The following is a 25,706-nucleotide window of genomic DNA, read 5'->3' as shown; positions in this document are numbered from 1 at the left end:
CTTTGCTGCCGCAGCCCAGAATGAATGAGGGAGCCCTAGATATCTTCTTAAGGCTCATGGGTTGGAATTAAGCTCACACACACACAGACACCAAGCCCTTAAGCCATTTGGAAAACACAGCAGCTGCAGCAGGAAGAGGATGGAGAAGAGGCTTCTAAAGATGAAGAGTTCCGCAGGGGAGGAGAACTTGCCATGATGGGCCTTTGTGTTTTATACCTAGAAGAAATACCTGAGGGGTGGTGATGGTAAGGAAAGACCTGAGTAACACCATAAAATTAAGTTTTTCCTTTTGTTGGATCAAATAGACTTTCTCATGGCGCTTTCTTACGGCCACCTCATTCCTGGCCTTGGATTTCCTTCCTCCTTGCTTCTGATCCCTGCCAGGCCTCAACCTGCCTTGTCCATGACCAGGACCTTCATCCTTATTTATAATCCTACTTCAGGCCATGTAACCTTGCTCTTAGTGACCACAGATCAAACCTTGCTGAAGGCTTGGCCTCCTCCTGGCTGGTGCTGGTCCCCAGCCTCACTCCCTATCTGTGTGACCCTGAAAAGGCCTACACCATCACTCTGTCATTGTTTTTCCTATTCTGCGGACAAATAATAAGCATGTGATTTGTATATTGTGTGAGGCTGTACTGTTGCAACTATAGTATATTAAATCAGAGTGGACAAGAGCACAATGACTCAACCCGTGATGTGGGCAAGAACTGTGTTGTCCTTTTTTCCATGACCTCTGCTCACCCCGCCACCTTCCCATGTCCTTGCCTCTGACCAGTCCATCACTCTGTATATATTTCTCCACTGCTGACACAAGTTCAGTGCTTCCCTAACTACCGCAGGAGAAGCTTGAACGTCTTAGCCTGATGTTCAAGGCTTGCCCAGTCTGGACTCCACTTAGTTTCCAGTCATGGTTGCTAAGCAAATCGCTGCCCTACTTTTCCCAGGCCCACCACCATCACCAGATTTATTTGCATTGAAGTATTTAGCTTTGTCACAGTTACATCCCTCTCTGGAGCCACCCTCTTGCTCCTTGGTGCATTTCAAGTCTGAGCCAAATTCAAGTCCTGGTGCTCCAGGAAGTGTCTCCAGTTATCCCTGTGAAACTTCCCCCTTGCACTTTTCCTTCTCATCCCTTCACTTACAGGTGGTAGCTTCTGCTCCTTACAGTGCCACTCATCTCACTGTGACTATGTTGGGCGTCCCCACTTGGCTTGAAAGCCCCTTAAAGGAAGGGATTTGATTTTCTTCCTTTAAAAAAACATGTAAGTATTATTACTGTTCTCAGTTATCACTGGAGATGAAATGATATTTACCATTTTTCTGGGCACTGTCTTTCACATACTGTGCTGGATGTTTTACTTACATGGATTATTTCATTTAATTTTCCAGTTACTCTGTGACATGAAACACATATTTTACAAGGGAAAACAAATTTATTCAGCTGATATTTGAGGGAGTCTCAGTTCAAAGGTTTGTCTGATTTTAAAGCTTGTGCTCTTTCCATTCTCCAGTGATGGTAGCTCAAAGTGGTATACATTTGAAATTTGGGAATAAAGATCAGAAAAGAAAGGAGAACTGACTCTGGGTGGTGAACACACGATGCCATATATATTAGGTTGGTACAAAAGTAATTGCGGTTTAAAAGGTTAAAAAAAATTTTTGCAAAAACCGCAATTTTGCACCAACCTGGTAGATGATGTATTATAGAATTATACACATGAAACCTATATAATTTTACTAACCAATGTGACCCCAATACATTTAATAAAAATTTTTTAAAAAGAAAAGGAGAATGAACTTTCTAATGTGATCTGAATATTTTGGAACCTGTTATCAAAGAGAATGGGTAGTAACAATGGGGAAAGACTCACAGTTTGTCAGTGTGACTAACAAGACACACATAACATTTTTCTTTAGTAAAGCCATTTTTCGTTCTTGTTTCTCCATCAGAAGATTAATGGGCGGCCAGTTCAGTTGAATCAGGGCATGGAGAACACTGACAAGTAGATAAGATAGAATCATTGATAATACCAGAATTGTATTTTAGCCAGTGTTTTCCAGATTCCTTTAAACTTTTTTTCACTAGAGATGTTTACAAGTAAGAAAACTATTGGGTTTTGACCTTTTTTTTCTTCTGTACTGTTTTGGGAGCCAGGTTGTTTAGTGGAAAGAATGCTGGTTTTACTGCAAGTCAATGTGTTTTTAGGTTTATATTGAATACAGGAGGAGGGGTACCTGAGTGTAATTTCTAAATAATTTGTTTAGAAACTAGAGCAATACAATCCCAGCCTTTGAATTTGTCTTTCCTTCTGTTTTCTTTTTTTGTGCTTTTTACAAAGGTATGCATTCTTCCGTCTGTTCATCCAAATAATTGACTGAGGACATTTACTTACGTCCTAACCTCTGAGCTCTAAGTAAATATTGCTGTCAACTTTCGATGCAATGTTGTATGACAAGAAGAGTACAGGAATATAATTTCTCAGATATTTGGGACAAGCAGTTAACTCTCCTAGGGCCTAGGTTACAAAAAACAAAATTAGAGGATGAGAAATGATGGTCTCTGAGGTCTCCTCAGGTTAACATTTTTCAGAATCTATGACTTCGTGTCCACTTCTTGCCTCATTAATCTCTCCTCCAAAAGGAAACCTAATGTCTGGCAACATCTGAGGAAACAGAAAGAGTATGTTTCTAAGAATTGGAAAGACTGTTGGAATGAAGCAATTCTTTTCTTCTCTCTGTTAAAGACAGCAGTGTCTTGATCATCAGGAAATGAACAGAATACAAGAAAGGGACTCCTTGTCCTATGTGATAAAGAAGCTAAAAAAACCCAAACTTGGATGATAGGATTCTACCTGTCCAGACATAGCCAAGAGGGAGTTGGAACTGGGGTGGTGTAACTGTCCCACAGTTTTTATCATTTGAAAGAGCCAATCTTATAATATGACTAATAAAGTTTGCTTTCTATGTTCAGGGCAATCCATCCAGAATTGACTTAATGGTAAGTCAGTATCATTATTCCCATTTTTTCAGATAAGAAAACTGAGGTTTAACAGATGTGACCTCCCCATGGTCACACAGATAGACTGGTGGGGCCACAATCAGTTATGTCTCCTTGTGTTTCACTACTGATCCTGGATTGTTTCCACTGGGCTCATTTCTATCAATACTGGATATTCTGCCGAACCATATCATTTACAGGCTCAAGACCTAGCTTTCTCTGTAGTTAGCTATGTCTAGGGTGTGTGCAGAAACTCACTACCAGATCTTTTTTGGTGTTATGACTTAATTAAATGTTGCATAATAACGAAGGCACACTTCTATCAGAAGTGTGAAAACACTGTTTACACCTGACAAAATCAACTCATTGTTGTGTCTATCAAGGTATAAGAATGTAAATTGTAAAGTGCTAGACAAAGGACATTTTTGTCATCTTCTTATTCTTAACATTATGGGTGAGCAATACCGATGGAGTGAAATGAATATTTTTCAATTATACTTTTCCTTCCTAAAATACTCATGGATCATCAACCTGATAATCATTTTTACAATAATTCATTGCCGTTTTTTTCTTTGCAGAGCCTAGTATTGTACGAAAAAATACAATTCATAAAAAAAATCAATTTTTAAAAAATATTTTAAATTACAGACACAGTATTTTAAAATACAGACTCTTTTTTTTTTTTTTTTTTTAAGATCGATTTTTACCTTGGTTCCTAAGATAGCTGCTTCAGAAATGTTGAGAGGCCATTATATGTTTGGTGTGTTGAAAGTGAATTATAATTCCAGTTGCAAAATTATTTTCTATTCTAGATTTTTGAACCAGGGCTCAAGCGATGAGTGGTTTTCTATTGATTGAGCCTTCTAGAGCTGTGTTGTCCGATCAGGTAGTCACTAGTCACATGAGGCTATTTAAATTTAAAGTAAAATCTAACATTAAATAAAACTAAAAATTTAGTTCCTCAGTCACAATAGCCACATTTCAAGTATTTAATAGTCACATATTTCTAGGGACTACTAGGTTGGAAAGTGTAGATACAGAGCATTTATATAATCCCAGAAAGTTCCATGGGACATTGATGATCTAGGGTCATTTTAATGATTTTTTTTAAAAGACCTTTATTTTTTTACATAATAATTTTAAAAATTAAGACTATTTTTAGAGCAGTGTAAGTTTCACAGCAAAACTGATGGAAAGGTAGTGATGAGGGGCAGTGTAGCCCCTGCCCCTCATGTGCATACCCTCCCCTATTATTAATGTCCCCCACCAGAGTGGTGCAGTTGTTACAACTGATGAACCTACATTGACACATCATCACTCAAAGTCCATAGTTTACAGTATGGTTCATTCTTGGTGTTGTACGTTTTATGGGTTTGGACAAATGTATAATAATATGTGTCCATCATTATGGTATCATACAGAGTACTATTTTTGCTGCCTTAAAAATTCCATATTCCACGTATTCATCCCTTTCCACCCTTCTAATCTCTGGCAACTGTTAATTTTTTTTACTGTCTCTGTAGTTTTACTTTTTCCGGAATGTCATAGAATTGGAATCATCTAGTATTTAGCCTTTTTTCAGATTGTCTGCTTTCACTTAGTAATATGCATTTACATTTCCTCGTGTCATTTCATTTTTTAAAAAATCCCTGAATAGTAGTCCATTGTCTTGACATGCCACTGTTTCTTTATCCATTTTCCTACTCGGTTGCTTCCAGGTTTTGACAATTATGAATAAGGCTGCTCTAAACATCCGTGTGTAGTTTTTTTGTGTGGACATAACTTTTCAACCCTTTTGGGAAAATACCAAGGAGCACAATTGCTATATGGTAAGAGAAGGTTTAGTTTTATAAGAAACTGCCAAACGGTCTTTAAAAGTGGCTGTACTATTTTGCATTCCCACCAGAGATGGTTGAAAATTTCTGTTGCTCTACATCCTTGTCAACATTTGTTGTTGTCAGTGTTCCTGGTTTGGGCCATTTTAATAGATGTGTAGTTGTGTCATTATTTTCATTTTTATTTCCTTCGTGATATATGATATGGAGCATCTTTTCATATGTTTATTTACCATCTGTTTATAGTCTTTGGTAAAGTATCTGTTAAGATCTTTGGCCCACTTTTTAATCGGGTTGTTTTCTTATTGTTGACTTTTGTATATTTTGGATAAGAATTCCTTGTATATTTTGGGCAATAATCTTTTATCGGACATGACTTTTGCAAATATTTTCTACCAGTCTGTGGTTTGTCTTCTCATTATCGTGACATTGTCTTTCACAGAGCAGAACTTTTAAATTTTTTTGAAGTCCAGCTTATTATTTTTTTCATGGATTATGTCTTTGGTGTTGTATCTGAAAATATATTGCCATACCCAAGGTCACCTAGGTTTTTTCTTATGTTATCTTCTTGGAGCTTTATAACTTTACATTTAGGTCTGTGAACGATTTTGAGTTAGTTTTTGTGAAGGGTATAAGTTCTATGTCTAGATTTTTTTAAGTGTTTTTTTTTTACACGTGGATGTCCAGTTGTTATAGCGCCATTCATTGAAAAGACTATCCTTGCCTCATTGTGTTGCCTTTGCTCCTTTGTCAAAGATCAGTTGACTGTGTTTACATGGGTTTCTTTCCAGGCTCTGTATCTGTTGCATTTACTTTTCTATTTTTTCGTCAGTACTACACTTTTTTTTTTTTTCCTCCCTTTTTCCGCCTCTCCCCACTACTCTGGTTCAAGCCGTTGTTTTCTTAGTGTAGTTGTGTAGGACACAGCTCCCTGACCCATGCTGGTATTATGAGCCTTGTGCTCCCTCCTGGCTGAGGCAGTCGGTCACTGGTCAGCCGCTCTCAGAAGCTCTCGCCTGCTGCCGGCCGCTCATGATGGCCACTAGCTGCTCATGGTAGCAAACAGTAGCCCACGGTAGCCCATGGCAGCCAGTGGCAGCACACAGCAACTCACGGCAGCCTTGCTCCGGGGAGAGCCATTGTTCACAATCTTAGCTATAGAGGGCGCAGCTCACTGGCCCATGTGTGAATCGAACTGGCGACGTTGGCGTTAGGAGCACGGCGCTCCAAGCACCTGAGCCACCCAGGCTGGCCCCAGTACCACACTGTCTTGATTACTTGATTACTGTAGCTTTATGGTAAGTCTTGAAGTGGGCTAGTGATAATCTGCTTTTAATAATCTGTTTATTTGGATTGACACATTATAAAGTAGGTTATTGCCATAAAAGGTAGCCAGGTCTTAAAGCCAAAAGAAGTTCTGGTGTGGGTAGTGTGCTTTGGAAATTCTGAGAGCTATTTCTAATTCCACATAGCCAGCTATGTATTATTACGTTGTTTGCTCTAATATATGTAATAGCATTGGCCACTGTAATTTCACCTTGTTTCAGAAACGGGATTCTAAATAACTATAATTTTATTAAATTCGCTGTGTTCTTGGTTTTGAGTGGTTACATCTTTGGCGAGTGGACCTGGTAAGGAGCAGCCACAGACTCAAGTGAATTTAGTATAAAATCCTAACACAGGGAGTCTTAAGTTACAGAACTACTTGTTTAAGTTCGTTTTGTAGTCAAGAAATTGTCCTAAGAAGTGGACCCTTGAAGGCCACAGGGAGTTCAGCAGACTGTCTGGTGGCTGTCTGTCCAAGTTCCTTGGGGCAAAGAAAAGAGACAACGGATCCTTGTTCTTTGACAGCTTGATTGAATGTGTTCAGTCCTGAGTTTTGAATAATTTGTTTAACTAGAGATATTTTGCACAGTGAATACAATTTCTTTGGTATGAAATTTAATCCTTATGGTATCTTTAAGAATAATTTTAACACTTCCCAGATCTCTATATCTACTATCCAGTTCTGGGTAGGTGTCCAAAGGCCATTACTATTTGAGAAGAAAATTCTATTATGCATTTGTGATTTTTTATCCTTAATAACAGCTAGGAAGTGTAGAAAATATATGTGTTTATAAGATGATTGGTTTGAACGTTTCTCTTAAAGTTGCTCCCTGCAAGCTTACAATATTTGACCAATTGTCTCTAATTCTTGTTTCTCATGTATTGATTAATGAGAACAATGTATAAAAGATAATTCACAAACTGAACAATTCGCTCAATGCTAATTAAAAAAAAATGGCTGGACAGGCATACCTCCAAGGGCTTATATGAATTGAATATGAACTTTGAGAACAATTTTGTTCTCAGCCAGTGCTGGTTGTTCTTTAAAGTCTTTTGTGATTGTAAACGTCTTCACTTAAAATTATTTGCTATAAGTTAGATTAATGTGATACTTTTTGCTTTAAAATGTTCTTTTTTTTTTTTTTTAACTAGACCCCAGGCATAAAGGAACTGCTACTCACCTTATGAACCCTAGCAAACCCCCTCCTTTCAGAAATCTATTTATGGAGAGGACTTGAAGCAGGAATGAGTGGGTGTGTTGGTGCCTCCAGTGATGTGATCTCAGCTCTCTGGGCGCTTACAAAGGGTGTGAGCTGTTTATCATCCTTCCACAATCAATCCAATCCAAACCTGGTCAGGTTAACACTTAGAAAGCTTCTGTGGTCAGTCAAGAGTATGAGCCAAAGAATTGATCCAGCAGATGGTTTCTTCACATTTACTATCCCCAAAGTTTTCTCTAGTTCAGTTATAACCTTACCTCTTGTAGTTGCCATGCTTGAAATTGGCTCCTTTGAAAGTGGCAAATTGTATAGGTTGTATTTGTTTTATAATCCAGTTTGGTTTTAAGTAATTCAAATAATTTAGCTAATAAAATAATCTCTATTCACTTTGTGTGTGTGTGTGTGTGAATTGTTTACCTAGATTTGAATAGCAACTGGGCAACACTTCCTGAATAAAAGGGTGGAAAATGTTTATTTCGCAATATGGTGGTCCTAATTTGTTTGCCTTATTTGAAGGTTCAGAACATAAATATAAAATGAGTGACACTAGGTTTCAAAGTAGCAGTTGGCCCATAGTTAAACTGGAATGCTTTCTTAATGTAAGGGGTCATAGGAGTGAATGGAGAGAGGCAAGCACAATATTAACTATTTATTATTAAAATAATACCATGAAAATTCTAGATGCTTCTCATTCTCTGAAAGGAAGCTTGTGAGTGCATTTGAAGGGGCAAAAAAGGAGATCATGCAAAGTTTAGTTTTGAAAACTCAAATGTCCTTTGTTCTTAATCCCTGCTTAGTATTATGGATTTTGGAGAAAACAGTATGTATTTGTATTTTCCATTTCTATTTAACTTGAATTTCTAATCTTTCATATTTGGCCAGCTACTTTCTGAGAACATATTGTACACATGTTCTGATGCTGTTTGAAGGCCCTTTGAGAGACAAGAGTTGATTGAAAGCTTTCAGTTCTACTGAAGTGGGTGGCCAAAGAGCTGGAACTGAACAGCTGCCGTACACCCATTGAACTTTTGTCATTTATAAATTATTTTCCGTGCCATCTGGAGCAAGAATGGTGCCATGGTTTAGAGAAACTCTTTGTGGGGTGCATTCATATCCAGTGCTTATATAATTTGCTTATTACCACATGCAACTAAAGTTTTTAAATCTTTATTTGCTTGGAGGCTTAAGACGTAAATAAATACGAGTGATTTCTTTAAATGTCACATTAAAGACACTACCTCCACCCCAACCAACATTTCCCTCTCCCTCTCTCTCTTCCAGTGACTACATCCTGCCAGCTTTCAGCTCCAGTGGAAAATACATTAATCCCAGAGTCTCCATGAGGTTTCCTGTTTGATGACATAATCAGAAAATCCTCCTCACATTGCCCTTGGGGTTGCTGCCTGGATGCTATGTTGTCTTGGTGGGCGTCACTCAGCCATCAAAGAAATCAGCACAGGCCATAAACTCAGAGCCTGAAATGCGTTTATATCATGTTAAAAGAAATAAAGCTGTGGGCTTGTCTGCAGCACTAGTAGAGAATTTCATTAATCTGCAGGTTCTTGCTGGCATTGAATGCACTGGCTGGTGACTTCCAAGCATATGGCATGAGCTGGTGCAGTGCCACCAACAGGAGGTATTTGAACTGCTCCAGTGTAAGCTGTGAGACGACATCTCTTGGAAAAATGCCACAAACGCTTGACTACTAGACTTTGGTAGTGCCGGTTTAAGTTAGTTCCACCATCCTCCCCACCGAGACTGTTTACCGAGTAGGTTTTACCTTCTTCGTGGCTGATCACAGGAAGCTGGGACAGAGAAAACTACTGGGAAGAGTCAGAAATAGAAGATGGGGATACATTCTAAAATGAAAAAGCAAGATGGCATCTGACATGTAAAGTGGTTTGCTCTGACGTTAAAAGTTCTGAAGTTAAGATATTGTAAGGCAGAAACTTCAGGAGCTGAATTAGTTGGATGCAGAGAAACTGCGATATAAAAGTTGAACCAAGAATATGATGATATTTAGATGCCAAAGGGCATGGACAGCTTTACAAGTTTAGAAGTTATTGGCATAGGCAATTGAACATATGCTCAACTATGGATTTTTCCTTCGTGATTTGGAGAATTTTTCATGTTTTTTGTTGTTGTTTTGGTAGGCTGCCATAACCCTCCATTTGGTTGACTTGGATCTGGTGTCTCCTGCCTTGGATCTTGGAAGTCTATGCTTGATTAGCATTTGATCAGGATGAGAAGTAGGAGCAGGCCCCCTGGCAGGACTTACATGTACTAGATGCAAACTGCCTTCCTGATTTTTCCTCCGGTTGTTGTACCAAACTCTTCTGTCTAGTTCAGGGCGTACTGGTAGGAGAAAGAGAAAAGACATTACTTGTTAGAGTTTCAATGGAGGGGAGGGAAAGAGTAAAGAGAGGGCTTTAGCCTTAGCCCCAGTGAGTTGAAAGCCTGGGAAGATGCCATCATTTATACCTCTTGGTATCAGAGATGTCGTTAGGTTTTCCATATTACATTCTAAGCAACAATATACCTTCCACAGGTGCTACCCATTTGGTTGGGGAGTCTGGACTATATAAGACTAGGATGAAAAAAATTACATTTCTTTATGGCTCTTGTGAATGTTTTTGAATTTTATAAATCACTACTGGATGAACTATAAAATTTATAATTCTGGATTTCAGGTTCTGTGATTTGTTTTCTTACATAATGCTATAGTGGTTACATGCCCAAACTGTGAGCATGTAGTTCATTTAAACGTCGTATGCCTTATGCTAGAATAATGGTACCCCCAGGGTGGGAAAGGATCTTAAATATCACAGCTGATGGATGAATCGCTTTTTATATTGATGATATTTTTTTCCAAATGTCATCTGACTTGAGGATAGCTGATGACAGAGTCCACTTCTTTCCTGAGTCCATTCAGTCTTTGGGTACCTCACATACTTGTATTGGTCAAAAAGTCTAATTGAGTTTTCATATATGTTGACTTTACCCACTTAGTTAAACTGAAACTATAATTCCCAGAATCCCTTTCTCACACAACCCTCTTGTGTGGTTCTTGGTTAAACTTGGGCACAAGAGGAATGTGTGCAGGTTTTAGAGATAGAAGAGGAAGAGCAGCCAGTTTTCATGCTCTGGAGATCAGTGTAGGGACCCAGGCACTGTGACGCTCACATGTGGTGTCATTCATCTCTGGCCCCCAGTACTGGTGTGGAGCTCCCCTTCTCCACCTCCTGTGTCATCTCTGTTGGGTTTTTCAGGTTCTGGACAAAGTGTGCAGCTCTGCGGTAAAGGCATTACCTTTTCCTGCAGGTCCACCTTATTATCCACTTTGGAGTTGGTCAGAGACTGGGTCTCAGTTTTTCCTTATTCGCCCTCATTTCATATCTAGCTCCTCTTCTCAATTGCCTGCCTGCTTGAAGTGTAGCAATTCCTCACCAAACAATAGACACAACTCCTATAGTTGCATAAGATTAACTTCTTTTAATAAATCCCTTTTTATATCACCCACAGTGATGTATGCCACTTTCTGGTCAAACTCTAATAAATTATTGAATTGTTCTATTTATCCCCTCTCATGACACATACAGTGTAACATATGACATACATTTGAAGATGGCTGTGGTCTCCTTCCTAGCTATAGTTGCTGTCTTTCTAGTTTAACACCTATAATTCCTTCTAGTCGTCTTGATATGACATGATTTCCCCCTCTGTCATCATTGTGATAAATGTTTTCTAGTTATTCTCTATCCCTTTTGAAACCTACCCAAAACGTTTAATGCTATTGCCCAGGTAGGTTGTGACCAGCAGAGAGAACAGGTGACTGATCCTTTTTACTATAGATATACAATGCAGCTTGGTTGGATTTGCAAATTTGCCATCACACAAATCTCACTGAGCTGAATGTTTCAGAACATCCACGTGACAAAATGGTACCCCCCCTGGATACACTGGGAGTCTCTTCATGTCGTTTCTCAGAAATTTCCCCTCACTTCCGCTTGTCAAGATTTGTGTGGATCTTGCCTCTGTAGTTGTTTCCTGTCCAGGTTTTGATCAAAATGTGGAGTCAAAAGGCTTGAGGTTACACCTCAGCTGCTATTTTCTAGCTTTGTTATTTGAAATGAGTAATTTAACCACAATATCTCAGTTTTCTCATTTGTAAAATGGAAAATAAAATGTTTTACCTCCCTCATTGAACAATTGTGAAGGTAAAGAGTAACAGTGCATGTAGAGGTATTGGGGCAAAGAGTAATGCACCATACAAATATTAGTTTTTATTTATCAATCTTAAAAGGAGATAAATATTCCTTCTAGGTTATTGGTAAAAAAAAAAATGGTGAAGCAACAGGACCAAGGACAAAACCGTATCTCTAGGGACCGTCCATAGAATGACAGTGATTGGATGTTGATGCCATTTTGGTTCAAATGTTTATTAGTCTAACAAAGTACCCTACTGTTCAGTCCATATTTTTACATCTTGTCCTTGAAGTTGTCATGAGTGCCTTTGTTAGGTTTCTTACTCAAGTTCAGATATATTTTGTCCACCATATATCCCTGATCCCAGGCTACTAGCCTTGACAGAGAAGGAAATGAGGGATGTCTTGTCCCTATTGAATCCACACTGTGTGCCAGGATGGTCACTTTCTTTTCTGAGTTGTCATAAACCATTCTTTGAACAACTTGCCAAGAATCTTCTCCAGGATTACCAATAAGTGCCCTGTTGGTATGTAGTATTGGGATTCTCTCTTTTTGTTTTTCTTCCCTGTCTTTTTGCAACTAGAACCTTTATTTTCTTCCTCTTCAGTCTTCTGGTACCAATTCTGTTTCTCCATCAGTATTCATGAAAGGGAAATTCAAAAGCAATTAACTTTTTGTTTGAGTCCAGATTGTACTCATATTGCTTTTGTGATGGCTCACCTCATTTTTGCCAGTGCAATGGTAAATCCTAAGCATCAGTAAGCTGTGTTTACTATTGTGAGTTCAGAATAGTTAAAATCCATGTAATTTGCAGACCTTAGAAATGTATGCCTAAATATTGTAAATGTATTTTAAAGTCTAGTGTCGTTTTCAGTTCCCGTCTGCAAGCAAAACCAACAACATAAAAAGCCAATATATCATTAAAGACATTATAATAACACAATATTATTGTTAAAAAAAAAAAAAAAGCTGGATTCTTTTTTTAAGTGAAGAAGAGCCTGAGAAAAGCCCATTAAATTAAGTTTTTACTTGGCCCTGTTAGTTTAATATGGACGTGAACAGATGATAAAATGATTTGCACTGAAGATTTTATTTAAAGCAACAATACTAATAAAACTGGCTGTTTAGCAACTATTATATTCTATGCTATGTATCTGACGTTTTCCATTTGTTACCTCATTTAATACAATTACTCTGCAAAGTAGGGGTTTCCAAATTTTGGAAATGAGAAAACAGATTCAGACAACTAGTAAAATGCTTAGTAAGTGCCAATCTGGAATTTGGATCATCTCATTACAGAGTTGCAGGTTTTGTCATTACACCACAAGGTAACTCTAAATGACGGTTTCCATTTGACTTTTAAATTTTTATTTATTTAGTATTATGATAACCATGCTGAGTGACCTTTAACTTGAGTCATGTCAGTGGGACTTGCTTTAATAAAGCTGTTACCTTAATAAGTTGAGTGATTGTTGAGTTGTACTGCTGTATACATTTTAGATTAAAGAAATTTACCAATGAAAAAGCTGCTTTTTTCTTTTGCTGGTCATAAGTGGAGATTTTGCTTTATTTATTACAAATCAATTAATGGTCCTTTCCTCTAACACCCCATCAATCAATGCATAGAAGTTTCCATTGATAAGGAAACCTCACGGAGAGAAATCAATTGTCCTTTGTCATTTTGACAGGAATTAGCCATAAAGGTGGATTAATCCAGAATGCAATAGGGAAATACCTGCAGGCGAAGGCCAAAACCTAATTTTGTAAAATCAAAAGTGTCATAAGAACACTTCACGATCGATGATAACAAAAGGCTTTGCTCCTTGTTCAGACTAAGGATTAATTTGCCTCCCTGTCATAAGAGTTGAAACTACTTTTGTTTTTTTCATTTCACCACTCCAGTCCCATTGCCAGATGCTGTAGAAAGGCTCAAGATAGTGGATGCTCTGTTTCCCAAGGCTTGGTTGGAATTTAAACCATTTTAATAGGAAACTATATAAGAAAATCTAGTGTAATGTCTGAAAAATGTACAGTTGCAGATCTGCACGAGGCTGTTTTCTGGCTCTGCTGCGAGGTTTCTGTAAGACTGGTGCAGCAGAATCTTTGGAAAGGAGAATTTTCATTAACACAGGCTCACCAGAGGAATGTTTGAACCTGTATGAGCATAGTTAAAGCAACAGCTCTATGCATCCAGTATTACTAATAGCATGTTGGAATGCAGCAACCGCAGAAGCTGCATCAGTGGAGTCTTATTTTAAAAGGTAATTGTAAACATGTTGAGTAGTGACCATGATTATGAAAGTAGGCTGTTTCCCTAGCACTTACGGAAATTCATTTTTGAAGAAGTTTAAAGATTAGACATTGAAAATCCTCTCTACTTAGCTGTGAAATATAAAGTATTCAGGAATCATTTGTGCTTCTTCTAGTTCATGTTTATCCCCAGGCTGAAACATTTTAAACCATTTTTGGCCCTTTCCTTCGAGGATATTGCCTAGCATTTTGATTTTTTTTTTTTTTTTTTTTAACATATAGGTCAAGTTCTTGACTAGAAACTCATCTAAATAAGGTTTACTTCTGAATCCCTGTGTTTAAATAGCATTGGGGAAACTGTACTTAACTAAATGGTTTTCCCTACAGTAAGATAGTAAGCATTGAGTGTGTGTGTGTGTGTGTGTGTGTGTGTGTTTTCACTAAAAAGGTTTTTTTTCAATATTTTAACGTTACCATCATTTTTAGAAATATAAAAGTCTAATAGCTTTGTATGCTTGTTTCTCCTTAAATATATTTATATTTCAGTTGTATATAACCTTTATATACAAACCTTGATATTGGACAATGCTTTTTTCTGGATATTCCTTAAAGAAATCTCAAATACCAGTCTACTTCAATTTGCCTAGATAAGCTTTTAGATAATTTCTTGATCTCTTAATGTAACTCAGTACATGACTCCTAGTGGTAGAGTTAAGTGATTAGTATTTGGATTAGAAATTGTATAATTTGTTTATAAATGGTATAACCCTAAGATATGATTATAGTATTTCCAGCCTCTTTCAGTCAACACTTTGGTTAAAAAAGAATTCTCGTGTCCCTAGAAATAAATACTCTCTCCATTTTCCACAAATAACAGTCAAACTTTCACCTAATTAAATAAAATTTCTTTTTAGCTTTTACTTCCATAGCAATCCTATAAGTGACTAATTTTTCTAATCAAAGCAGTATGTTAAATTATGCTGTTGTTAACATTGTTTTAATTCCATTTGTGAGATCATGTGCTGAGCCATCAAACAAGTCTCTAAAAGGGGTTGAAATCATACAAAATATGTTCTTTGACAACAGCAAAATTAAATTAGCAGTTAACAACAAAAAAGCCATCTAGAAAATTCCTCGGCATTTGTAGTAAATTGAACAACATACTTCAAATAACTCATATGTCAAAGAAGAGTATATTTTGAGATGATAATAATGCATATCCAATGTATCAAAGTTTGTGGGAGATGCAGCTAATGCACTGCTTAGGGGGAAATTTATTGCTTTAAATGGTTCTGTTTGAGAAAAAAGTAAAAATTAAAAAACGTACTAGTTGATAAAACTATTACAAAATCTGAAACAAAAACCAAAAGAGTGATTACCCCTGAGGGAAGAGGATTGCAATCTGGGAGGGACCCACAGAGGGGCTGTATATGTTCAATTTCTGTAACTGATGTGGATTATGGGTATCTATTATGGGTTGAATTGTATGACCCCAAAACTCATATGTTGAAATCCCAAATCTTAGTACCTCATAATATAATGGTATTTGAAAATAAGATCTTTAAAGAGATGATTGAGTTAAAATGAGGCCTTTAGAGTGGGTTCTGATACAATCTGGTATCCTTACAAGAAGAGGAAATTTGGACATAGAGAAGAGATAGCAGGGAGGGAACACTATGTGAAAGAGATAGCAAGAGGGTGGCCCTCTACAAGTAAGTCAAGGAGAGAAGCCTCAGAAGAAACCAACCCTGCCGGCACCTCGATCTTGGACTTCCAGCCTCCAGAACCGTGAGAAAATAAATTTCTGTTGTTTACAATGTCTAGTTTGTGGTGCTTTGTTATGGCAGCCCTAGCCACCTCATACAGTGTGTCCATTTTTTTAAAAAAAAAATCTTTATTACATATGTTTTAAATATTTTTGTATATTCAGTAATTTGTAAGTCAATTATAAATGAATAAATGGATGTCATATTGAACCAAAAAATTGCCCTTCTGTGTCAGAGCATGCTAATGACATTTTCAGGACCCCAGTTTTAATGTGTAAACTTATGGGAGTAGCTGTGTGTAAATATTTAAAACTTGACAGCACTGTAGCTTGTGGTAATTTTACATACCTCAGAGTTGTGAGGCTAAGTGAGAAAAATCTAGGTTAAGTCCTTAGAACACATGCTGGTACAACACACAGTAGCAGTATTAGTGCTGCTGCCATTTCTTGTGATTATTTCATTGCAGTTTAGTTTTCTTGAAAGGTATAGTCTCCAAAATGAGTCTCCTACAGTAGACCTTGGGAAAAGGGTAGTGAGTTAAATTGGTTGAGAATACAGCTGTTTCCTACTGGCATGAGGTTAAAACATTTTGGAGTGAGAGGGATGGTGAGTGTCCTTTTGGGGACATATTGTTCTGCCTGGAGCTCCAACATGGTTCTCCATCTCTAGCAACAGATAATGAGAGAGAAATTTCTCCTTCCAGGGCTACTTCTGCCTTTAGGACCGCATTCATACTTTTTCCAGAGGAAGTTAAAAGGAAGGGAAGGGTGGGGCGCGGGTGCTGTTGAGTTACTTAGACCTGAGTTTGTGGACCTGAGTGGCATATGGGATGACATGTGTGTCCATCCTTAACATGAGGCATATATTAATTGGTATTTGTTTTGGGAATGATATTAATAGTCAAAATGCTGTTGATCGAGGGATGAAAGGAAGTGTATGTGGAGTGTGCTGTTATTAGAGATCAATGAGAATTCAGCGATTTCTCCCTAAAACATTCTTTTTGTAAACAAACCTCTTTCTCTTCCTTTCCCTTCCCCTCCCTCCCTCTCTCCATTTCTCCTCCCCATCATGCCTGGAATTCTAGTATTAAAGATGCTGTGGTCTCTTCCAAGGATTTATTTTTGTATGATGACCATCCTGGAAAGTAAGACCTCGCTCCACGAGATTGATTCATCATATTGCTTTCCCATATGGCAGCTGGACTGAGAGTAAGGATGGAGGACTGGATCTTGAGAGGTGTCCATCAGTTGGGCTCAGGAGTCCTCTGTCCAGAGCATGTGCTCTCAGGGACCTCGCTTCTCTACCATAGCATCTAAACTTTGATAACAATAATAAACTGATGTAAACACATCCTGGATCATCTGAATGGTAATATTATAACAAGGTCTTCCCATGAAACATCAGTACTGGTGTTCACCTCTGTGCCTGCCGCTAATTGTAGTTTTTGTTTCTGGCTTATGATTGATTTGCGAATGGTGAGTTTCTACCAAGTTTAGGCTGGATGACATCTTTTCCTGATGTAGGTTATAGAAAAAGTGGTAGGAGAATTGAACCATCCTGCTGCCCAGAGTAATGCAGGCACTTAGCTCCAGAGACTCTTGGCTCCAGCATGAGTGCTATAGTAAGGCTCCAAGGGACAAATTTGTTGTAGCAAAATCTCATCTATCACATTCAATTAATGTTGTTAAATTAAATTGTGTTGGTTTTATAGCTTTTCGTAAAATGTTGTTATACATTTATTTTGGCCTTATAGTTGTATAGGACTTAAAGCTTAAGGAGTTTATTCCTAGTTGCATATTGTGTATATTTTTTAAAGATCTAATAAAATAATTTAGGTTAATACTGGGAGGGTGACTAAAATTTTGTAGATTTTTCAAGTTAAAGAAATGCTGGTCTGGTGTGTCGCAGAGAATGTTAGGACAGAGTGAGTGTTGTGATGAGGGATACTGGAAGAGGCATGGGAACGGATGAGAGATTTAATAGTTGGAGATGAAGAGGCTTTGGTAGGCACTTTTTAGGTATCCTGGGTGAATAAAGGGAACCTAGAAAAAGATTTCAGTAGGTAGCTTCTCCCCAAAACATGCTCAAGTTCTGGATGAGGTATAATATTAAGTAATGGATGAACTATCTCAAAACATCTGACATCTCTCTCCTGGATTATTTCAAAAACAAATGCATTTCTAAAGCCATTCATTATGAAAATTGAGGTCAATGATCTCTATAAAGAAAGGTAAAGTGGTGTCAGACCCTTTCCATTTAGCTACTGGCAGGTCTACAGGCCAAATGTGGGGTCTTACACTTGCGCAGTGAGAAAATGGAATCAGCAACAGACAGGAAGGCAGAGGGGCAAACGGATAGTGTGACCCGGGCCTCCTTGTGCTAATTCTGAATTCCTGTGTATAAACTGCTGTTGAGATAAAACTATTTTATTTTTGTATCCTTTTTAGTACTTCATTTACTAATCTCACTTTTAGTTGGATTTAGAAATGAACCAGGTTTATATTGAATTCTGAGAAAGGGAGTTGTGTCCCTCAGCTTCTTCTGTGGTTGACACACAATTGTAGGAAAGGAACTTGACCTAAATGACCTATACTCACTTTTAATTTAATAGAAGTATAACCCTAAGTCTAAATAAAAATGACAATTCTTTTAAAAATAAACATAGATTGGAAAGTTAACATCTTGCTGATTAACTTTATGAAATATTACCACATAGAAATAACAAGGACAGCAGGAAGTAAAGCATGGGAGTTTAAGATTTCTGGGCCTTTTGGCATGTTAGTACACTAGGGAAACATGTATCCTGCAAAACACAGGCATTTTTATAATACGAAGAATGTACTGTAATTAGACCAAAATAAAATTTCAGAATCTCTAAATAAAGAATAGAATTGTCACTAGATTTCATCAGAGAAGATGTAAAATTACTTAAGGTTCTGTATATGTGTATAAGTATTTATATTTCATCACATATATCACATATATTACATATATAATAAGAAACATGTTTTAAACACAGTATCACATGCACAGTGAGAAACTTTCCTATATATACTGTAATGCAAAACTTTTTATTTTGTGTGTTTACCATTTAATCCATTTTGTTCCTATACTCTATGGTGGGGAGAACTACAGTGAATGGAAATTCAGTCTTATGGAGAGTGTTGACTTCAGCGAGCTGATTTGAAGCTGGATTTAGTTTGCAGCGCACACTCATCACTTCCCCTTTATAACAGCATCAAACACCAAAATGCAGTCCTTCTCAAAGAAAAAGAGTAGGGCTGGGGAGGAGGGAAATGAGATTTGCCTTTTAGAAATTAACAGTACTGAAAATGTGTATGTGAAATTACAACAAAATTGTCATCTAATAAAAAGGTAAAAATAAAAGATACCTTAGAAGACACGAAACAAGTATGAGATCAAAGATTAAAAAAAGAAAGTGATGTTGACTTTGTGGTGTAGTAAAAGATTAGAAAACAGACAGAAAGTATGAACAAATAATAACTGGAAACGTTACAAAGTAGGTTTGGCTTTCAGATCTTCCCTTAAATGACACCTATTAAGGCTTTGTTAAACTAATTTACATTTATTTGATAATGAAAGAACTTTTGAATGTGATATTTTAAGAGTTTTTCAGCTTTAGTAAGATAAAAATGTGTGCTCTCCCTTTTTCCCCATAAAGCATTCATTAATGTGTTAAATGAAATAAATGAACAATTAAAATCTGGGTTTTCCTTTTGTAACATTTTCCTTTAAGGAAAGAGAGAAAACCTTTGGTGCCTTTCATGTTCAAAGGGATTCTACATAGAATGACCTTTTCATATTGTATGATGCTTAAACCATGTGCTGATAAAAACATATGTGCAAACGAATGACAGTGTAACTCCCACATATAACTTCCACAGACATGCCAATATCAGAATTGTAATTTAGATTGCTTAATGGATCTCCCAAGTGATGCTTGTTTATCTAAAGTTATAATTTTTACCTCCCCTGCAGGAGGTAGGGAGGACTTAGGGACTGCAGATATTTCTTATTAAACTCCCACAGCAATAAGTAATCCATGTTACAGCATAGAGTTGCGTTGAAGGGTGCATGGTGGAGGTTTTACGTATGCTAATTTCATATTGGCAGTCACAGCATTTAGGACAAGTCTTTTACTTAGATCACTGGGATGTAATAGCGTTAACATGTGTCCTGTACTTTCTGTACTAGTGAGTGATGTTGAAAGAGCATCATGAGTGTTATCTCCATTGAAACTTCACAACAGTGGAGTTGATATTATTTTATCCCCACTGCTCAGAGGAGGATAGAGAAGTGAACTAAGTGAAGCTCAGAGAAGAAATTTGCCCCCAGCCACCTAGTATCCGGGAGCTAGGTAGGATATGAACTTACCTAGATCACTTGCTGGAGGGCTTTTAATCAGTCCTCTTGATTAATGATTCCCAAGGACAGGCTTGGATACTAGTAACACAAGTAGGAGGTGAGTCCCAAACAAGTGCCATTTAATTTTGGGTGGCCTATTTAGGGGAAAGGAAGATGACATTATATGGAAGAGTCTCATAGGAGGTGGGGTTGTATCTCAAGTGGAAGGATTAAACTGAATGAGAAGAGTGAAGATTCTAGCAGGAGAAATGCTTTGAATAAAGTAGTGAAGCAAATGTCTGTTCAGGACATGGACAGGAGATGAACTTTACTGGAGGGGAGACTTTCTGTGGGGGAAACTGGGATGTGAGATCGGCATTGCTCATCAGAGTTGTGAATGTATGTTGTTGATGATTAAGGGTAATTTGGGGTCAGATTCTTAAGTCTTGAATGCTTAGCTAAGGAGTTTAGAGCAGTGTTTCCCAAGCTGTATTCTGTGCAGTCCTGGTACCCCGTGAGGTATCTTGTGAAAATGAATTCCATGGTCAAAAAAAAAATGTCGGAAACCTTTTGCAAAGTTTCTACAGACTTCTCAGTCTTGAATTTACTAATTTATACTGTGTATTCCTGAGAAGAAAGAATCTGAGCATAGGATTTTTGTTTTTCAGAATACCCAAGAACAGCTACCCTGCATGCTAGTTCTCTGTTGTATGCTGTTTGGGAAACACTGGCTCAGACTGTTCTGTGTAGGATGAGGCATTAAGAAACAGTTCTGATGAAATATATGGTGATGGAAGGAGAACGGACTCTGGGTGGTGAACACACAGTGTGATATATAGATGATGTACTACAGAATTGTACACCTGAAATCTATGTAACTTTACTAACCATTGTTACCCCAATAAACTTTAATTTAAAAAAAAAAAAGAAAAACAGTTCCAAAGTGGGCACTAATGAGAATATGTGACGTATGCAAAGTTTTATACTGCTTAAGTCTGCCTGAAGTTTTATTATTCTCTTAGGCATAGATCTCAACAGCTGATTTTTAAAATACAGAGAAGTCCTAAACTTTCATGGAATCCCAAAGTAACTTATAATAAGTACTAACTTTGACGTGTTTTTTCAAACAAATTTAAATGCTGAGCTTTCGGCTTCTGATGTTCTTGTTATTGACACTGAGTTTTCAAGAATTTTTCCTTGTTGATCTCATTTATCTAATGACATCAGTCCTACATTGGGCGTTAGGTACTGTAAGAGGTATGTGGCCAGGGAGAAGCATGACCACCATTTCCTGTAGCATTCTCCACACCACCATGGTGTTGAAGAAAGGATTCACTAGGACCTCATGTAATAGATAAGGACGTGGTGGGACTGAGGTAGTTTCCAGTCTCTCTGGCAGCTGTTGATAAAGCTTTAAATGCTGTTGCTAGCACCCTGCTCTTAAAACTCCATTCTGACAGTTTGGTCTGGTAGAACCATGCAACATACCTGGTACTTGTGATCTACGTTTTCAACTCCAGATTATCACAGGATTACGGGAGATCGAATCCAAAAATTGTTGCCTCCTTTACCCATATTTGGTACAGAACCCTATGGACAAGTGACTTTCTTTAGTAAATACTCGGTTGCATTCTTCTCTGCCTTTTAATAGCTATTTTAAGGATCATTGTCTTCTTTAAGCTTTGAAATAAGGTAGCAAATACATATGTCTTAGTTAAATTAGCGAAACGAGAACATTTGATCCAGAGAAATGTTAGCAGGATCAAAAATACTATTAACTAGTTAGTTGTAAAGGCCTTCAGTTAATATCTCTTCTTCCCAAATACAGGTTGAAACATTAATTTTTAATGGAAATTGTCATGCTTACCAAGGATCATGTAGCAGATGCTTGTATAATTCTTCTAAATGCAGATTTAGACTGTAATCAGGGAAGATGACTGAAAATTAGGAGGGTAAAGTGCAGAATAAATCCTGAAGTTTTCTTAAAAGCAATATTGTATTTAGTCCAAATTCTACTCTAAAAAATATAAATGGAAATCTTTTAGGAGAAGGGCTTTTTTTTTTAAGATGTCCAGGGGTAAATATTTCCAACTTGTCTTTTTGTATTACTCATTCCATTTTTTTCTTTTTTTGATCACCCTGAGTGGTCAAAAGTTTCTCTACATTCAACAGCAATCTTTTTTATTTAAACTATTCTTAGAAAGTATGTGTGTGTGTGTGTGTGTGTGTGTGCGCGTGTGTGTGTTGCTGTTTTCTTTTGGTTTGTTTGTATCTGGTACTCGTGGAGATTTTTGAAATATTCAAGAAACACTTATGTCATAGACAGTGTTTACTGTCTTTCAACAATAGCTTACTTTTTTGTTGTAGTTAATAGGACATGCGGTATTAGAGCATGTATTTGAGAAACAGGACAGACAGCATCGAGGTAGAATGTGAGGCACTGGAATCCTTATGCTTCAATTCAAGTCCTGGCTCCACTTTATACTAAAGATGTAACTTTTGGCAACTCAGCATCTCTGGGCCTTGGTTTCTCCTTATGTAAAATGGGATTGGTGATAATAGTACCTATCCCATGTCTTTTGTAGCTATTTAAGAGCTTAGGACAGTACCAGATACATAATAAGTATTAAATAAATGTTAGCCATTGTTACTAAACAAATTAGTAAAAAATGTTAGGCATTGCTTTTAGATTTTATTGTTTCAAAAAAATGGTTTCTTATTTTTGGTGGGTTACAGCAGGAGGGGGAAGAAATGAGGCAGGAGGGCAGTGTAATTTTTGTGTGTTTATTTGTTTTTAATATGATCACTGGGACATCTTTAACTGGAAGATCGGACTTGATTGTTATGTTTTTATTTTTACGCAGTAGCCATATCATTTCCCCCCCAAATTAATGGCAAGCTTCAGCACTCTCTGTCTATAGGCGTGTGGAAATGACTTCTATTATAGCTTTGTGTTCTCTACCAGAAGCTTGACAACAAACTGAGAAAACATTTGGCTTACCTTCCTAGTTTCAGAAACCTTCTGTGGCTCTTTGACACTAATGTTCACAATGTTTATGGTCCTAAAAAACCATAAACAAGTATATCAATGGCTGTTATTGCGGTTGTCATTGGTGAAGGAGAGGGGGCACAGAAACACCAGACTCTATATAGTTGTTGGTGACATTGGTTGCTTTTTTGGTCACAGCGTTAAGTGATTAAAAATCAGGTTATTAGTTAACCATAATTTATTTACATAGTTAAATTCCACAGAACTTTCTTTAATGCCATTACTGACCATGAAATTGACAGTTTGATATTTTAGGATGACTTTTGCTTATTAGATGTTGTCTGAAATATTTTGAGAAATATGCTTCTGGTATAAGTCCAATCTCATCTCTGAAGTATTTCCAAGTTCTTTGGTTTAGAAGTTTTCCTGATAGTTTGCCACTAGAAGCTGTGATGTGTGTTTGAGAAATTCCAAAGCCTTTTCAGCCCATAGCCCCTAAATTCTTTCTCTAAATGGTTTCTCAAAGCCTGTATTACTACTTCAACTTCCTCCCAGAGTGATGACTTCTAACCCTGTACCTTCAGTATGCAGCACTCACATTTGCTCTCACCCCTCCAGGTGGTATTTCATCTAGGTTATACCATCTGCACCTCAAATTCAGTGTCTTCAAAACAGAATTATTTTTCCAGCTGTGTCCACTTTCTTCCTTCCCAATGTTTTGTTAGTGACATCCTTATTCTTCTGGTTACTGAGGTGTAATGCCAGGCAACTTTTAACTTTTCCCTATGCCTTATTCTCTTTATCCACACAGTCCCCGAAACCTTTGAATTCTTCATTAGTACCCTTTTTACCCAACCATCTCTCTCTCATCTTTTTCCTTGCTTCCTACCTGGTCAGGAACACATGGCCCCACATCCAGATTATTGTAACAGCCTCCTAACAAGCCTCTAAGACAAAGGTATTCTGTCCTCTTCTGTGTAGCTTTCTGATTAAAGCCCGTGGTTTATGTTTCACTCCTGATAGAATGCTTAGAGTGGTTCTCAGAAAAGCCCGGACTCTTCAATCAGCTCATCTTCACTTGGCCCTGCCATCATTTGCCCTCAACATCTTCCGTTCTGAGCAACACTTTCTTTTTTATGCTTAGTGTCATAACTTCCATCACACCACACTGCTTTTTAACTTTTTTTTGTTCTAGTCCTTTGGAATCTCCTTCTCCCGTGTTTCCACTCAGCTGTCTTTCATCCATTCCTCTTGCGCTTCAGCTCATGTCTTCCCATTTCCCATCATCTGTACCCCTCCACTTAGACTCATGACCCGACCCTTATTCTCTTTTTCTCTCATTTCTTGCCTTCTATGGATGCTTAACTGTTACCTATCCATTTTATATATTTCTATTTTTATATTTCCATGTTTTATAATTTCCACTCAGTTTTTAATTTCCTAAGGGCAGGTATTATGGATTACGTGTATATTTCCCCTCAGAATGATTTATATAGTAGGCACTTAATAAAAAAATGTGGAGTGAATTCCATGGTTAAAATTTGGGGGCGTCAGAATATGCACGGTTGTGCTTGGGATCAGATGAGATGTTATGAGACAGCATTCGTATAAGTACTGTGCAAATGTAAGGTGGTGTGAGTAATTTGGGGCATGTTTTGGGCTTTGTTGATAGTGTCCTCTATTCTGGAATAGCAACACTATGCCTGGACTTCTCATTACCTTTAAAGTTTAAACCCAGACACTGAGATGTGTTTCCATAATAGGTCTTACAAATAAGAGCTGATTTTCTCAGATGTTGTTTATTTACATCTGTCCAGGTCTTTTATTTATTTACTATGGATATTTGTTAGTCTTTTTCTGTCTAAAAGCTTATTAATAGAGGTGCTATTTTACTGTCACCTCTGCACTGCTGTGGTCTCCATTATGGGGCTAAAGAACCTTATTTATCTTTACACACAATTAGTTGAGGGCAGGGATTATATCCTAGTCCTTTGCATTATCCCTTACCGCCGTCCCATATTGTCATCCCTCTCAGACTAGCTAATCTGGAATTTCAGATGCACCCCCTCTCAGCCATTTCCACATTTCAACTCGGACCAGCCATGATAAATCACAGGCTAGAAGGGGAGCTGCTTGCATTCTGCAACAGCACTGTACACCTGAGCATTTGGTTGGAAAGGAATACAGAATCTACAGCTCTAGGGCACGCATGAGTCTTTTGCATCTGAGTAACATACATTTTTTTGCCCCAGATGCATCTGTCTACATTAATTTTTTTCTTCATCTTTTTTTCCTAGGTGTTCATATTAGTGATTATGTTTTTTCCACCCCCTCTCTTTGTAGGATCTGTATTTACTGCTCCGGCAAAGTCTAACTTGATTTCAAAAGTGTGTCTTCTTTTCCATCATCAGGTCACCCTGGTGTTCTCCCTGAATATCCTGCTCAGCCGCCCCTGATCCATGGAAAGCTGTTCTCTGTTGTCCACCCCCCAGACGCCCTCAAAACTAACAGACAGAAAAGGGAAATGGCTAATGGTAAGAATTTTTTCCCCCTCTTCTTAGAAAATTTCTAATACGTTTACTTTTAAGTGCTGCCAATGCAAGGTTTTTCTTATGTGTGGGTGGTATGAGTATAGTTCAAAAATGTTGTTTTTAGGATATTAAAAGTTTAGGAACTTGTTTTGGATCCTTTTCATAGTGATGGTTCAGGAAGAAGAAGATGAAAGAGCACATTACAGATAACTTTTTC

The 25,706-nt window shown here is 37.5% G+C and overlaps 1 long non-coding RNA gene across 3 annotated transcripts in view; it reads left to right on the top strand.

Annotated features, from left to right (window-relative positions):
* The window catches only part of LOC141572137 (uncharacterized), a 390,849-nt gene that overhangs the window by 246,007 nt on the left and 119,136 nt on the right, over positions 1-25,706 (top strand). For all 3 annotated transcript variants that reach the window (XR_012497315.1, XR_012497316.1, XR_012497314.1), the window contains one exon: positions 25,370-25,492. This is a non-coding gene — a long non-coding RNA (uncharacterized LOC141572137). The remainder of the gene's footprint in view (positions 1-25,369; positions 25,493-25,706) is intronic.

This window comes from Rhinolophus sinicus, linkage group LG06 (assembly GCF_036562045.2).
Source record: "Rhinolophus sinicus isolate RSC01 linkage group LG06, ASM3656204v1, whole genome shotgun sequence".
Lineage (NCBI taxonomy): Eukaryota > Metazoa > Chordata > Mammalia > Chiroptera > Rhinolophidae > Rhinolophus > Rhinolophus sinicus.
The sequence above is the reverse complement of the archived record's forward strand: the minus strand, read 5'-3'. Positions and strand labels throughout refer to the sequence as shown.